The sequence below is a fragment of the Sarcophilus harrisii genome, chromosome 2 (genome assembly GCF_902635505.1).
Source record: "Sarcophilus harrisii chromosome 2, mSarHar1.11, whole genome shotgun sequence".
NCBI classification, from domain to species: Eukaryota; Metazoa; Chordata; class Mammalia; order Dasyuromorphia; family Dasyuridae; genus Sarcophilus; species Sarcophilus harrisii.
In genome coordinates this window covers 504475246-504490027 of record NC_045427.1, presented here as the reverse complement: position 1 = coordinate 504490027, position 14782 = coordinate 504475246, and the positions used below count along the sequence as shown (strand labels likewise).

The 14782-nt window shown below is 39.7% G+C and overlaps 1 protein-coding gene across 2 annotated transcripts in view; it reads left to right on the top strand.

Annotated features, from left to right (window-relative positions):
* Positions 1 to 1320: 1320 nt before the first annotated feature.
* Positions 1321 to 14782, top strand: part of FAM214A (family with sequence similarity 214 member A) — a 117276-nt gene continuing 103814 nt past the window's right edge. Inside the window, exon 1 of one of the 2 annotated variants that reach the window (XM_031955224.1) lies at positions 1321 to 1413. The gene's annotated coding sequence lies outside the window, so the exon portion shown is untranslated. The remainder of the gene's footprint in view (positions 1414 to 14782) is intronic. The other variant, XM_012545563.3, reaches the window with a different exon arrangement.

Here is a 14782-nt window from a genome sequence, read left to right as displayed (position 1 = left end):
AATTATCCCCATTTTACAGATGAGGAAGCTGAAGCAAACAGAAATGAAGTGAAGGGTCACACAGATAGTATCTGAGATCAGTTTTGAACTCAGATCTTCCTGAGAGACCTAGAGCTCTCAATTCCCTGAGCCACTAGTTGCTTCACAGCAAAAGTTAAAATCCAAGTCACCTCATTCCAAATTGCACCCTAGGACACAACTAGTACTGGAAGTGATCTTTACTACTTTTTTCAGACTGAACAAGTTGTTTGATCTCTCTGGACTTCAGTTTCATGATTTGTAAAAGAAAAGAAAAAAAAAAGAGGTGTATTTGGATACTACATGATCTCTAAGGTTACTTCCAGTTCTTAATTCTACAAACCAAGCTTGATAATAGATTGGAAAGGATAGAGGCAGAAGAAGCCAAGTTTTCAAAGAAGGACATTTCCAAAATAAAAATAATCATCATAGAGGCAGAAGAAGCCAAGTTTTCAAAGAAGGACATTTCCAAAATAAAAATAATCATCATAGAGGCAGAAGAAGCCAAGTTTTCAAAGAAGGACATTTCCAAAATAAAAATCATCATCATCATAAATCAGATTTAGTGCTCTTGTGGCTAAAGAGGAAGGACCCAGAGAGATGGGGTGGAGTCCTTTTCTAAACTGGATCTGAAATTAGGAGGAAGAGTTACACGTTTTCAGCCGTTGGTATGGCAACGCCCAGATGTTTGTGGTCCTCTGCGAGAACCACAACCACTACCCTCCTAGGAATAATTCCATCTTTGAAAGTTGCCTGGGGGCCGCTGGAAAATAATGAAATTGTTTGACTAAAATAACCGCTCCTTAAAGTTCAAAGGCAGAACCTGAACCCAACCGCGCGTCCTAATCGAAGACCAATTCTTGCTCCATTATACCACGTCTTCCATTTTATTCTTTCTTTTATTTTGGGGGATGGGGCGGAGGTCATGTAAGTCACCCGCCCAGCGTCACACAGGTGAGGTCGAATTTGAACTCGGGAACATAAGCCTTCCCGACTGCAGGTCAATGAGCTGCTGCACCACCCGGCTGCTCCTCAAACAATTTCTATTTCAAATTTCCCCCTCAATTTTAAAAGATATATCCTAAAATCATCATTAGGCTGGTGAGGACCAGGTCCGAAAGCTTCTAATCAAGCCAAGCTCAGGAAGAACCACCGCAACTCCTTTTGCAGGTCGGGTTTGCAGCATCAGGGAGAAATCCGCGTGCAGAGAAGGCCGGTCTCCCCAACCCCAGGGATGCATCTCCCTTCTGGCTCCTTCCCCCACGAGGCTCCTCCCACAGCCACCCTGCTCAGGCTGAGTCCGTCTCTTCCTAGCTCCAGCTGGGAGCCTCCGGGCTCTGGCGGCTTTCTTCGCTTGCCGGGACCGAGCTTCGTTATCTGCAACAGCCCGACCTGGTAAGTGAGAGATTTCAGTTACGTTCTTGCCCAGACTGAATCGGGGCTGCGTTGGAGCGGTCCAGGACTGTTTTGATGGTAGCTGCTGTGCACCCCCCGAATCTGTCGGGGATCTCTGGACTCCAAATTAAGAAGATTTCTGTAGCTTTGGGATTATATATTCAGAACATAATGATTTTGAATCGGCAGCTCGGGGAATCGGCAACTTTGGGAAAAAGCTTGGATAAAATGGTTTTCTTAGTCGAGCCGAACTTACTATAGCACGTATGAGTGCTTTGCATTTTCGCAAGAGGTGGGTAGAACTGGAAGATGTTCATGCCCCATACTTGTGGGACAGCAGATTGAGGAAATGCAGGTCGAAATTATGTCTATGGGTTAGTTTATAGGCGAGTGTGACGACAGTCATCTGTGATGAATCCTTCACGTGAAAGTGGGAGGATGGACTACATTTGGCTGGAGAGGCTTGGGGGGTGAAATCCCTTGTTCAGATTTCAGGTTCCCAAGTTTCAGAGGCTAACTGGTAGAGCGGAGAGAAGGCTCAAGTTATAAAGAAAACCTGGGCTGAAATCCAGCCTCGGGAACAATCCGGGATCCGGCTCACTTAGCCTCTCAGTGTCTCATACAGTTTTCTGAGTTGGAGAGGAATTGCTAATCTGCATTGCTTTAGGATATTTCCATAATAGGAAATTTGTACAGGTATGAAAGTCCTCCTCCTAAATAACTGCAAAAACGGTGGATCTTTTAGAAATGGGTTCGGCTTTTTAATGAAAACCATTCATTGATCTCCTGTCCAAGGGTTGTAGCTCTGGATTTGGGATTAAAAGACCTGAATTTGAATTCAGACTGCCAGTTACTGCCCCGTAACCTTTTGTAACTCACTTGATTTGTTTGGGATGGCGGGCAAATTTCTTCTTTTTTTTTTTTTTTTAATTTAATAGCCTTTTATTTTTTATTTATTTTTATTAGCCTTTTATTTACAGGTTATATGCATGGGTAACTTTACAGAATTAACAATGGGCAAATTTCTTATGTGTAAAATAAGGATTGAACTTTCCAACTCTATAGTTAAATGACCTTATGGCTAATTAAATTTGCCCAATGGTTAAGGGTGGAAATAAGCATTTATATAGCACCTACTGTGCCAGTTATTGTGCTAAGTGCTTTACAGATGTTTTCTCATTTGATCCTCACAACTCTGTGAAATGGGTTCCATTAATCTGATTTCACAAGTTAAGGAAACGTGGGCAAACCGGTTAAGTGACGTGTTCAGGATCACAGTGTCTGATTATAAATTTGAACTCACGTCTTCCTGACAACAAGTTCAGAGCTCTATTTTCCTCAACCTTGGAAGTTTTCATTTTCAAGTATGAGCGGCTGGAGCTGAGTTCTGGACCAGTTACTTATGAAAGTATAATCATAAAAGAAACATTATGGGGAAAATGTACTATACTAATTTGTAATCTAAAATAGAAAACTTTTGGTATAGAAAAAACTTTAGAAATTACCTGATTAACTCCCTCCCCCGCCCCCTTTTTTTAATCCTTTCTTTTGAAACAAGCTTAAACAAGCTTCTTTCGAAACAAGCTGTTCCTTAGTTCAAATCTGGCCTCAGACACCTACTGGCTATATGATCCTGGGCAAGTCACTTAACCCTTCCTGTCTTACTTTCCTCATCTAAAAATGAACTGGAGAAGAAAATGGGACCACTCCAGTTAGTATCTTTGACAAGGAAATTTCAAATGAGGTTATGAAGAGAATAACAAGATTGAATAACAGTGATTCATACAACTACTAGGATGTTAACTTCAGTCCTCTATGCAAATTGACGTCTCATCTGTAATTTTTGGTCTTAGAAAACAGCCTGGGGACCCTCAGAGTAGACTAAGGCACCTAGAATGAGAGATAAATTAGAATCCAGTTTTTCTTGACTCTCAAATGGAGTTCTCTATTCTATGCTGTATCTCTAGAGAATTTATTGCCTTTATTTCTCAGGAAAGCGACAAGGAAGAGGGAAAACACAGTAGGATGACGGATTTAGTCCCAGGCTGCCACTTGCACAAGTCACTCCTCTCCAAACATCAGGTTTCTACACTATAAGTCTTGGATAGATTATCTCTAAGGTTCCTACTAGTTCTAATAAATAACCTAAGATTCCTTCAGTCTTGCATTTGCCCTCCCTCATGCCAGTTACAGCTGGAGGGATAGGAAAGGACATAGTATTCCCCTTACAATTGTTTGTACAATTGTCTCCTTCATGAGGATAGTCCATGCTCATGAAGGCAGTAACTATCCATTCTTTAGGATGAGGGAGACTACATTACTTGAAATTGATTTCCATTGCATCGTCCTCATTCTTTAACACAGTGATCTCACATTCCTCCTTCTGGACCAAGGAAAGCTCTCAAAGGAGAGGTGCCTCCCTGGCACATGACCCTGAGAAGCAGCTGTTGTATAGTTACTTATCTGTGGGGCTGAATCTGACCCATGGACCAGAGATTGTTGACCACTGGGCTGAGGTTCCAAATTAAGCAAACAAAAAATCCTTTTGATAAGGATTAAAGGAAAAATAAGTAATGATTTGGTCTTTGGTGTTGACTAATAACAGGCTCTTGATTTCAGATTATAGTCTTGTATTAATATAAGTGCCTTTTGAAAAATGAGAACAATAGAAAACTGTACCCTAGAAGAATGACAGGTTCCTTAATGTGTAGTTCTATTGGGAAAAATCCATTTAATAACAACAAAAATATTAAAAATTAAGAGGGACTATGTAATTGTTATAAATATTAGCTGTTACTGTTATAAAAAATTTTTTTTGTAAGCTTGAAGATGGAACATTGGAAAGAATCCTGGAATTGGAGTCCAGTAACCTTGCCATTTTGTACTCATGTGGCCCTAGGTAGAGCTTTAATTTCCCAGTTTTTTTCACCCATAAATTAGGGGCTTGAACTAGATAATCTTGAAGGCAGAGGTCCTTACTTTTATGTGTGTTTATCTTACAATCTAGTGAAGCCTATAGAAACCTTCTTTAAATGTTTGTAAATGCTTAAAATTTTATGTACATAGTTTACAAAGGAAACTATATTAAGATACAGTTATAATTTTTTAAAAATCAAGTTTATGGGCCTTGACTTCAAAATCTAAATCTCTTAAATTTATTGTAATACTGTGAAGAATAAACAAAACTCTTAAACTAATATTGCTATAGAATTTTCATCAACGCCATGCTTACATTCCTATACAGCTTTTCTAATGTCCAAAGTAATTTATGTCCATAACATACAAAATTTACCTCCCATAAATCCTTTTTTGGGGGGTGGGGATATGGTATGGTGGTAATCAGGGTTAGGTGACTTTTCCTGTGTCACCCAGATAGTAAGTGTCCAATTTGAATTTAGGTCCTCTTGATTCCAGCCCAGATGCCTTATCTACTGTACCACCCAGCTGTCCACCATCCCATAAATTCCATGATGTCAATCAATCGGTAAACATTTGTTAAGCACTTACTATGTCCCAAGCACTTTGCTAATCACTGAGATTACAAAAGAAGCTAAAATTTGCAACCATATTTGCAGATCTGGAAATTGAGAAACAAATCACTTTTAAGGACATGACTGAGGTCATATAGCTACATAGATGTTGTTTTAAAAAATCCTCTGGGAATGAAGTTCCTTTAAGAAATCAGCCTTGTTATAAAAATAGGAGAAAAAAGGGGGAGGGGGGTAAGCAAACTATGCATAATTGTAGATCGTGCAAAGCAGCCTCTTGTGTCACACAGCTCCAGGGCAATGTTCCTGCCAAGCCACACAGGTTCTGTTTGACCCCGGGGTCCACGTTGGGTAAAAATGTGAAGAGAACAATGTCCCTAACTCTTGCTCTTTTACCTCCCAGGTGGTTATGTGACCTTTCCTGCTCCCTGGTGTTCTTCCAGCCCTCCTGTACTAGCAAACTTCTCTTGGCCTGATTAATTTAAGAATTGTTGAATTACACCCACCACACATTTACATTTTAAGCTTTTATTCTCTAATTGTGGAATAATCAGGTTAAAATAAAATGTTCTCACCTTTTTCCATAGATATAAAACTGTGGGGGGTTAAAAAGAGAGCGGTCACAGGACTGATTTTGGACCACAGGAAGACCCAAGTTCTAGTTTCAGGGCCGCTAGATGGTACAGTAGGCAGAGCACTGGGCTTGGAATCAGGAAGACCCTTCTTCCCGAGTTCAAATCCAGCCTCAAGACACTAGCTGTGTGATCCTGGACTAGTCACTTAACCCTGTTTGCCTCAGTTTCCCCATCTGTAAAAGGAGCTGGAGAAGGGAATAGCAAACTAGTCCAGTATCTCTGCCAAGAAAACCCCAAATGGGGTCAAGAAGAATTGATTATGACTGAACAACAACAGGAAGTTCAAGTTTCTGACCAATGCTGGCTATGGGACAAGTTGAGTGATGTCTCAGAGCTCCGGGCAGTTTTCTGAGATTTTATTACTGTGGATCTGGGGAGAGGAGGGATCTCCCTGTTCTGAAGAGGTCTAATACTTGTACAGAACTGAGAGTCCCTGTACTGATGGAATCATAGGGCCAGGGGTCTCTCCCCCCATAAAAATGAGGAATGGGGAGGGAGGATTTGGGAGGTAAAGATGATTCCTTCTCCCCTTTCCTCCAAGGGACAGGGAATCTAAATCTAGCTTCTCCTGGTCCCTGGTATAAACAGCTCTGAGTTTGGAATCAAAGGACCTGAATTTGAATCCTGTTTTTGCTGTTGATTACCAATGTGACCGATGTGCCCTCAGTTTCCACGTCTACAAAATAAATGACCTTTGAATTTGCTTCCAGGTCCAAATCGGTGACCTTGGGACTTCCGCACTATGAGTGGTAGTTGTATTCTAGTGAGCATGACAAGCCAACCAAAGACAAGGCTACTTTTAGGATGTTAACTTGTGACCAGGAATAGTCAAATCTGTAAATAATGTATACTTTGCATTTCTATAGATGTATTTTTGAAATAGATCTTTAAAACGATAAATTAATTCTATGAGAGATTTTTTTGAAATGTTTTTTGGGTTATCTGTCATACCCCCAGCAAAGGGAGGCAGTAAATCCAATATTACATTGTGTCATCTCACTGTCAATAATTGTCTTTGGGAATTATAAGAATCCTGACCTGCAGCATTTTTACTAGACATAACTTCCTTAATTGTGCCCTAGTAATCATGGAGGGGGAACATCCCTGGGGGAAAATGGTAGGCTGTGATGTGAGCCTGTCATTCTAGGAGCTGTGTTATTGTCTTACACAGCAAAAGTTCTGGAAATCACCTCTAGAGTCCCTGTAAACCTATTTTGTGCATTTTTGTGCTATTCTGTCTCTTGGTGGGCTAAAAAAAAAAAGACTTGATATTACTATATTAAAGGCAGTTCTGGGGATTTATAACATAAAATAGGTCTTGTGGGTTATGGTGAAAGTTGTAGATATCAGAATCAGGATTTAACCTTCTCACCTACTCTGACTTTCAAACTAAGCCCTCCATTAATTGAAGTTTAAGAATATCTTATCCTTGGTGTCCCAGCTAGTGAGAATAAATCAGAGAATCAGAAAATGTTTGAACAGAAAAGAATACAATGTCCTCATTTTACATAAAGCTAACTAAGAAAGGTGGAATGATTTGCCTAGAGATACACAGCTATTTAATAACAGAATCAAGATAAGAATTTCTCTCTCCTGACTCCCTTCTTTTCCAGCTCACACCCCCCCCCCCCCATGTTCTTTTCAGTGCCATTTTCTCGATAATATGGATATGTTTCAGTGTCTCATGTGCTTAGCTCCTATGGAACATAATCAGTTTCTAGTAGAATATTATAAATTTCTGTGTTAATTTTTAAGCAGTATTATTTTCTCAAAAATAAAGTGTTTTAGTAAAGAGATCTTCAGTGACCACCAAATTTTTCTCTTCAATATTTTCTTTAGTTCGGAAATATTACCCTAGAACTCAGATAGCTGACAAGTGATTGTCCGATATCTCTCTTCTTCCTCCCCTACCCTTTTCTCTTTTTTACAAAGCCTGTTGCTTCCCCATCCACAGTCACATTGCTTCTCTTTGCAAATGAACCTGCTCACTCTCTGTGTTAGCCACAATCTCTTAATTAGACTGGGAGGCCTGGGAGGGACTTCCTTGGCTCTCTGTCTTTCAGCTTTATACCTTCTCTCAGTGATTTCATCAGTTCCAGTGGGCTAGATACCCCCTCTTTGCTCTTTGCAAATGTCTCTTTATCTATCCAGCCTATTTGGTCCCATATCACCAATTATTTATTATCTATCTCCCCCTAGATTTTCCGTAGATATCTCAAATTTAACATATCTCCAAGGGAACTTCTTATCCCTGAAATCCACCCTTTTTTCTTCATCACCATCTTTGTTATGGCTACTACCCTTCTTACAGACACCGAGGTTTATAATCTTGGGTCATTCTTAATTCTGTTCTCCCTCAGCTCCTACATCCTATTAATTGTCGAGTCTTGTCAATTCTACTTCCATGCTATGATATGCTCCCATTTTGACCGTTTTCTTCACCCACGTGGGCCTTTATCACTTTGGGCCTATTGCAGTAACCTCCTAATTGGATTCATTGAATCCCAGGTTCTTCCCTCTCCAATCCACTCTCCACCTACAGCTGCCAAATTGATATTTCTAAAGCATGGGCCTATGTCATTCCTTAATCAATAAACTCCTGGGTCTTATTGCTTTTAGGACTAAATGCAAAAGTCATCCTCTTCTGTCTAGAAAGAGCTGGATTCTGGTTCTATTAACTACCAGTAGCTGACAGATTACTTTTAAGCTTACAAAATTCTTTATATACATTAATTATCTTAATTGAATCATGTGCCCATCCTGTGATGATGTATGTGCATTGTCAGACACAGCCAATGTGTTTATTTTGTTTGTTTTATTATAAAAGAAGGATTTTTTTTTGGTTGGGGAGAATCAATAGGATCTGACTAGTGTCAGTAAACCATGACCCATGAGCTCAGCTCTGTGCTGTCTCCCTTTAGGGTTTGAAATCTGGAAGATCTGTATTCAAATTTGGCCTCAGATTCTGACTGGCATTGTAACTTTAATCTCTTAATCTGTTTGCCTCCGTTTCTTTGTCTATAAAATGGGAATAATAATAGTACTTACCTCTCAGAGTTGTGAGAATCAAATCAGCGCACTGTATAGTGCCTGACAATATGATAAATACTAACTATTGTTGTTGTGACTAGTATTTTTATTCTTAACTCCTCCAAAAGTCATGGTGAGAGCTGTGGGAGTGGGGGGATGGAATCTTCCCTAGTTAGTAGCAGCTCAGGAATCCCTAGGCACCCCGGGGCAGTGACTCTTGAATGTTCCTCCCTCAGTATCAGTGTTTAGGTTAAGAAACCAGAGCAGAAGAGGCAGCCCGCATCACGGCACCTGCAAGGGCTGGGCCTGGAAGCCCCAAGGAGAGAGCCAGCTCTACAAGCCTCTGGCCCTGGGGTCATCGTGCCTGAGGAGCCATGCCTTCTGGGCCAGGGGATGCCCCTTTCTCCTGCTCCCATTGTGACTAAGAGATCTCACTGGATGCCCCTCTCTCCTGCTCCCATTGTGACTAAGAGATCCCTCTAGATCGATGAATCTTCGAGCTGAGACATACCTTGTCTGCAGAACTTGCCATTAGGGGTAGAGAGGGAAGTCCCCCTGATGGTATCCATCCCAGATATTCCACTATATTAAAGCAGCATTTAAACTATTCCTCTCTTTTATATCATTCTTGATCCATAACTGTTCACCTCTTTTTCTGATTATTTACTTACTGTTTTGTTTTGTTTTGTTTTGTTTGGCAAGGCAATTAAGATTAAGTGATTTATCCAGGGTCATTTAATAAATCTTAAGTGTCTGAAGTCAAATTTGAATTAAGGTCCTCCTCACTCCAGGGCTGGTACTCTATCCACTGTGCCATCTAGCTGTCTCATTATTTACTTGCCTTGATGACTTTTTATGTTATTACTTTGTGAAAATCATTATTGGTAATATGGTGCAATCTACTTATACCCATCGCGCTTCATTGCTCTCTGAAATCTTGATTTTTCAGAGATAAGTATTTCTTGCTTCATATTCATATAATATTACTTGGAGAACTCTGGTATTAAAGAAATGAGTTTTTGTGTCACGGGAGCATATTGTGAAAGTGCTATATAATTTTCCAAGAACAAATCCAAGCTACTTTCTTTTTTTTCAATTCTACAGCAAGCTCATGAAGTGGTTGACTTTAAAAACTGGGAAATAGATTTTTAAAAATTAAGTCTGATTACCACCATTTCTTGGATTTGTTTAAATATTGTAAATAATTACCATAATAAGGAAACCAAGAGACACCTTAAGAAGTAAACACTTTATCTATTTGCCAAGTAGGGAGTCATAGTACTCAAGGGCAACACTAATTTATGTAAGCTTATTTGCAAACCATTTTGAATGAGGATAGTAAAAGATTGACCAATATTAACTCATAAAACAGTGAAAAGAGCAGAGGATGAAGGAAGCTTGGAGAAAGCCTGGTAGGGCATTTAACTAAACCAGGCTATTCCAAAAACATTTACAAATGAAATGGGAAGCAGTACAGCTATGTAAAATGAAGCAGGTTTTCAAGCATTTCTTAAAGTGAGTTCTCCTCCTCATCAATAACAATGGAATCACCACATTTGGATTTTACTACCATATTTATCGCCAGATATTCCATATAAGGAAGTGAAAATGGCACTGAAGATGAAGTCAGGAATAGTAATCTTCATTGCTAAAAGGTCCTGAAAGGGAAAAAAAAACTATTTGACTGGGGGTTGGAAAGGGGTATGGTGTGTCTCTGTGGATGATCAGTTTATAATTTAATTTTAGATCATTGACCAGGGTATCTAAGAAGCAAGACCCACTATACTTCCTCTTGTTCATGATAGAATTATTGAAAAATTCCAACTTAATTGTCCCATTGACTTAATTCCATACAATTTCCTTTTCCAGATTTGTTGACCCCTGTAAATAATAGATAACTGCAAACTATTGTGGTAAATAATGCACAAGCCAAACCACCAAATGAGAATATCAGTTCCAACCTCACTAGACCATTGACTTAATTCCATGCTTTCTCCTTTCCCAGACTTGTTGACACTTACAAATGGATGGCCAAGCCAACATAATATTGTAGTAAATAGTGCTCAAACTAAAGTCACATGAGAATTTCTAGTAGTCATCTTTCTACAAAATTGTCCCTTCCCCTACGCTTGGTAGATGAGAATGTCCAAGGGAGAGTCACACATTTTCATTGTGGGTTGATGGTTTAAGGATAACGGGGAGAAAATTTTTCTATCAAAAACAGTAGTTAAGGGGCAGTTAGATGGCATAGTGGATAGAGCTCAGGCCCTGAAGTCAGGAGAACCTGGGTTCAAATGTGACCTCAGATGCTTAACACTTCCTCTCTGTGTGACCCTGGGCAAGTCACTTAACCCCAATTGCCTCAGCAAAAAAACCAAACCAAACAAAAAACAGTGGTTAAAACTATGTCTTCTAAGGCAATCAGAAATTCACTTGTTTTGAGTTTTGGGGTACCTTACTAAGGAGATATTCTGCAAACATTAGGTATCAGGCTTTAGGAACCCTAAAAAAGTTCCCATTTTCTGACTGCTAATAAAAGGCTATAAGAGAGTGGAAAATTCACAATAGGCAGTTATTTGGTTTTTAACCTCTAGGCCATCTTTTCTCTGTTGGAAAAGAAATTGGCATTTAATTTTAGCCTTTCTATAAAACAAAACATTCTATTTCCCAACTCTGAACATTTTCACTGGCTGTCCCTCATCTATAGAATATTCTCCCTCCACATCTCTGCCTCATGGATTCCTTGGCTTTTTTCAAATCCCAGCCTCTCCTCATTCCTCTTCATTCTAGTACCATCCTCACCCCATCCACCCCCCAAATTGTTTCTTATATGTTATTCTACATGTTGTCTCTCACTTTAGACTGTGAATTTCTTGAGGGCAGAGACTATATTTTGCCTTTCTTTATATCCCCAGAATTTAACACAGTGCCTGGCACATAGTAGGCATTTAATAACTGTTGATTTAAATATTTATTTGTATTTTGAACAAGTAGTTTGTGTCAGTACCAATACCTTGATATTTCATTATTTCCTGAAAATTGATTTCTTTCTTCCTCCATTCTTACGGTCTAATGTATTGCTTAGATTTTTTCGCCCAACTTTTTTGTTAATTTAATTAATTTCTGGCACTAGTCTAAAATTTATCCTTTTTTCTTTGAAATATATTTTTCTTTTTAATGTTTTCAGTCTTGTATAAATACTGTTTGGTTCCCTTTTTTAATACTGATCTCAGCAAGTTTAATCTTGATGGTATTGCTATGTTAATAGGTACTGAAGTATAGCCTTCTATACATCTGTGGATCTGAAATTCATTGTGGTGTGGGTAATTCCCTTCATTGTGTAGGTTCCTTATCCAGTTATTCCTCATCCTTTCAGAGGCCTGTCTTCTTTCCCTATAAATCCTATATGTGGGTTACACCTTAGGTATATCTCCCATTTAATACCCAGAGATTATCTTGGAAATGCTTCATGTTGTAATACTGACCTGTTGCATTCTGATGAGATCAATGAGAAGGCTTTACAGCTGAGATTATGTGAATTTTAAAAAATATTATGCATACCTCCTGGAGAAGCTGGACTGCATTTCGAGATCATCCTCTGTAAAAAGAAGCTGGATATTTTTTGCAATTTTAATGAATAACTTTCTCAGTAAACCAGAGAATATCTTTCTGAAGTATAATGCTTCCAGGAAAGACAATTTCCAGGAAGTCCTTGTGCTGGTTTATACTTGTATACTTTAGAACAGAGCATAGTTAATAGTTTTTTCCTGTGATATCCTCACAAGCACTGTCCAGTTCCTTTGGACTCTAGAGTCCAGAGTGTGCTCAGGCAGAGGAAAAGGATAAGCATTTATAATGCACTTATTATGTGCTGGGAGCTATGCTAAGGATCTTTTACAAATGTTATGTCACTTGGTCCCCATTTTACAATTAACTGATGCAAACAGTTTAAGTGACTTGCCCAGGATCACAACCTCCTAAGTGTGTGAGGTCACATTTGGACTCAAAGCTTCCTAACTCCAGGCCCAGGATTCTTTCCATTATACCACCAGCTGCCTTCACATAAATCTGAAGACTATTTTAGAAATTTTGTTCTGCTGCACTGACTGGTAACATACTGGAATTGATAGAATGAAGCAGTGCCTTGATGCAGAGCAGTGATACTGTGAATTTCCAGCTGTGGGCTATTCTGAAGGTACATGGTGAATGATATTAAACAATGCTGTCTTTCTCTGCTTGCAAAGAGTGTTTCGTATTTGTTCTTTCTATTGTGTGTAGCATTCTCATTAGCAATTGAACATGTTTTTGAAATACCAACCAACTGCACGGAATGATGGAACAAAATCTGCAGGTGCAGAATTTCATTTCTCTACTTTAAGCTAGAGAAGGTAGCATAGCTTGCATCTGCTTTGTAGCACTGCAGCGAGAGTCCTGTAGGGCCTGGGATCACTTCTACAATTGTCTTTTTTGTTCCATTGAGCTATTGGGTTCTGATGGAGGCCAGGCAAGCAGGCAATTTGATTTATCACAGATGTGATACACATTTCTGTTGAACTTTATTCATCGCACATGAGTTATATTGGGAGGTCTCATGCACATGTGAAAAAGACCTGGAGATTTTATGCAGCTCTTTCTGTGGCCTTCGTATAAACCAAACCATGCACATGTACATTCATTTCTAGAGTACACAGTCCTGGAAGAGGGAGGAAAAATTTAGCAGGAGAGGGAATGAAATATAGGGAACTGGGTTTAAATTTTACAGTTGGAATTAGAGATCACAGTTAATTTTCAAATGGAGGATAACAGTTTTAGAACTGGAAAAGACTTTAAGGGGTCATCAACACCCTTATTTTATTGTTTAGTCATTTCAGTTGTGTCTGACTCTTTGTGACCCTATTTGGGATTTTATTGGTAAAGATATTGGAGCAATTTGCCATTTCCTTCTCTAGCTCATTTTTTTTATAATACATGTAAAACTGAAGCAAACAGGATTAAGTGACTTGTCCAGAGTCTAGGATTTTAGACCAGATTTGTACTCAGGAAGACTGTTTTGCTTAGCTGCCCTATTCTGACTTTAGAGATGAGGATGACTGAGACCCAAAGAAACGTTTTGCTCAAGGTCACATTCAAATCAGGTAGAAGAGATGGAATTTGAACCCAGGTCCTGGGACTCCAAATCCAGCACTCATTCATACTTGCTCTCTTGGCTCTTTCAGTAATGGCTCTGCAGTATTCTTCCAGTATGCTTTCAACAGCAATCAGACACTATCCCTATATTAATGTGCCTCCTGTGTACAATATGTGTAGGCTTCTTCCATTACCCACTTTGGCCAACACCCAGAGAGAGACTACTCCTAGAAGTCTCTTTGTATTGCAGTGAACAATTTAATGGGATGATGATGCAAAGCAGTCCTCCACCCAAGTCCTATTCCAGTGCTTCATCTTGGCACAAAGGTATGATGATAATGTGAGGTAATGCTGCAGCCCAGCCCCCTTCCAAGACCTTACCTTGGCAATAAGGTACCTTGCTTCTCAAAGGCTAGTGCTCCTGGAGCTCAAGCTCTGGCTAGTCCTGCTAGGATAGATGGACTTCCAGCATGGGGAAGTATCCCAGATAAGTGTGGAGGAGCTCACCCTACTGGTTGGCTAACAGGGGATGCCTTATTGGATCACAGCAACCCAGGAGCGCTTTCTGGTAAGGCAGTAAAGGGGTCACTATTTGTGCTCATGACAGTCTGGCAAAATAATGTATTGTTAAAGCCTTGGTGCATGGCAAAAAGTCTCAGGAATCATGGACTTCAAAAATTCAGGGGGATCATTGGATTCCCTGACATGTGAAGCAATGGACAATAGATTGGTTTTGGACTATCTCTTGGCTTCTGAAGAAGGCGTATGTGTGACTGTTGTTTACATACCTTCCTTCTAGGACTTCTGGTGATCTTTTCCAACACCATGTTGATTTATATTGTTTGCTATTCCGCTACTTGCGTGTACAATTCATGTTTGTTACACCACATCGAGCCTGCACTGACTGGAGGGGAGGGTCATCCCTAATAGCCTCTGCGTTATTGCTATGTGCTTGTGTAATACCTCCCATGCTGATGGGTTTGTGCATAATAAGACCCTTCAGCCCAGAAACCTGCTAGCAACCCCCACTTCCCTTTGGTGCTTTTCATCTCCCTTCCTGAGGTGTCAGGGAAGGCGTGATCATCTCCT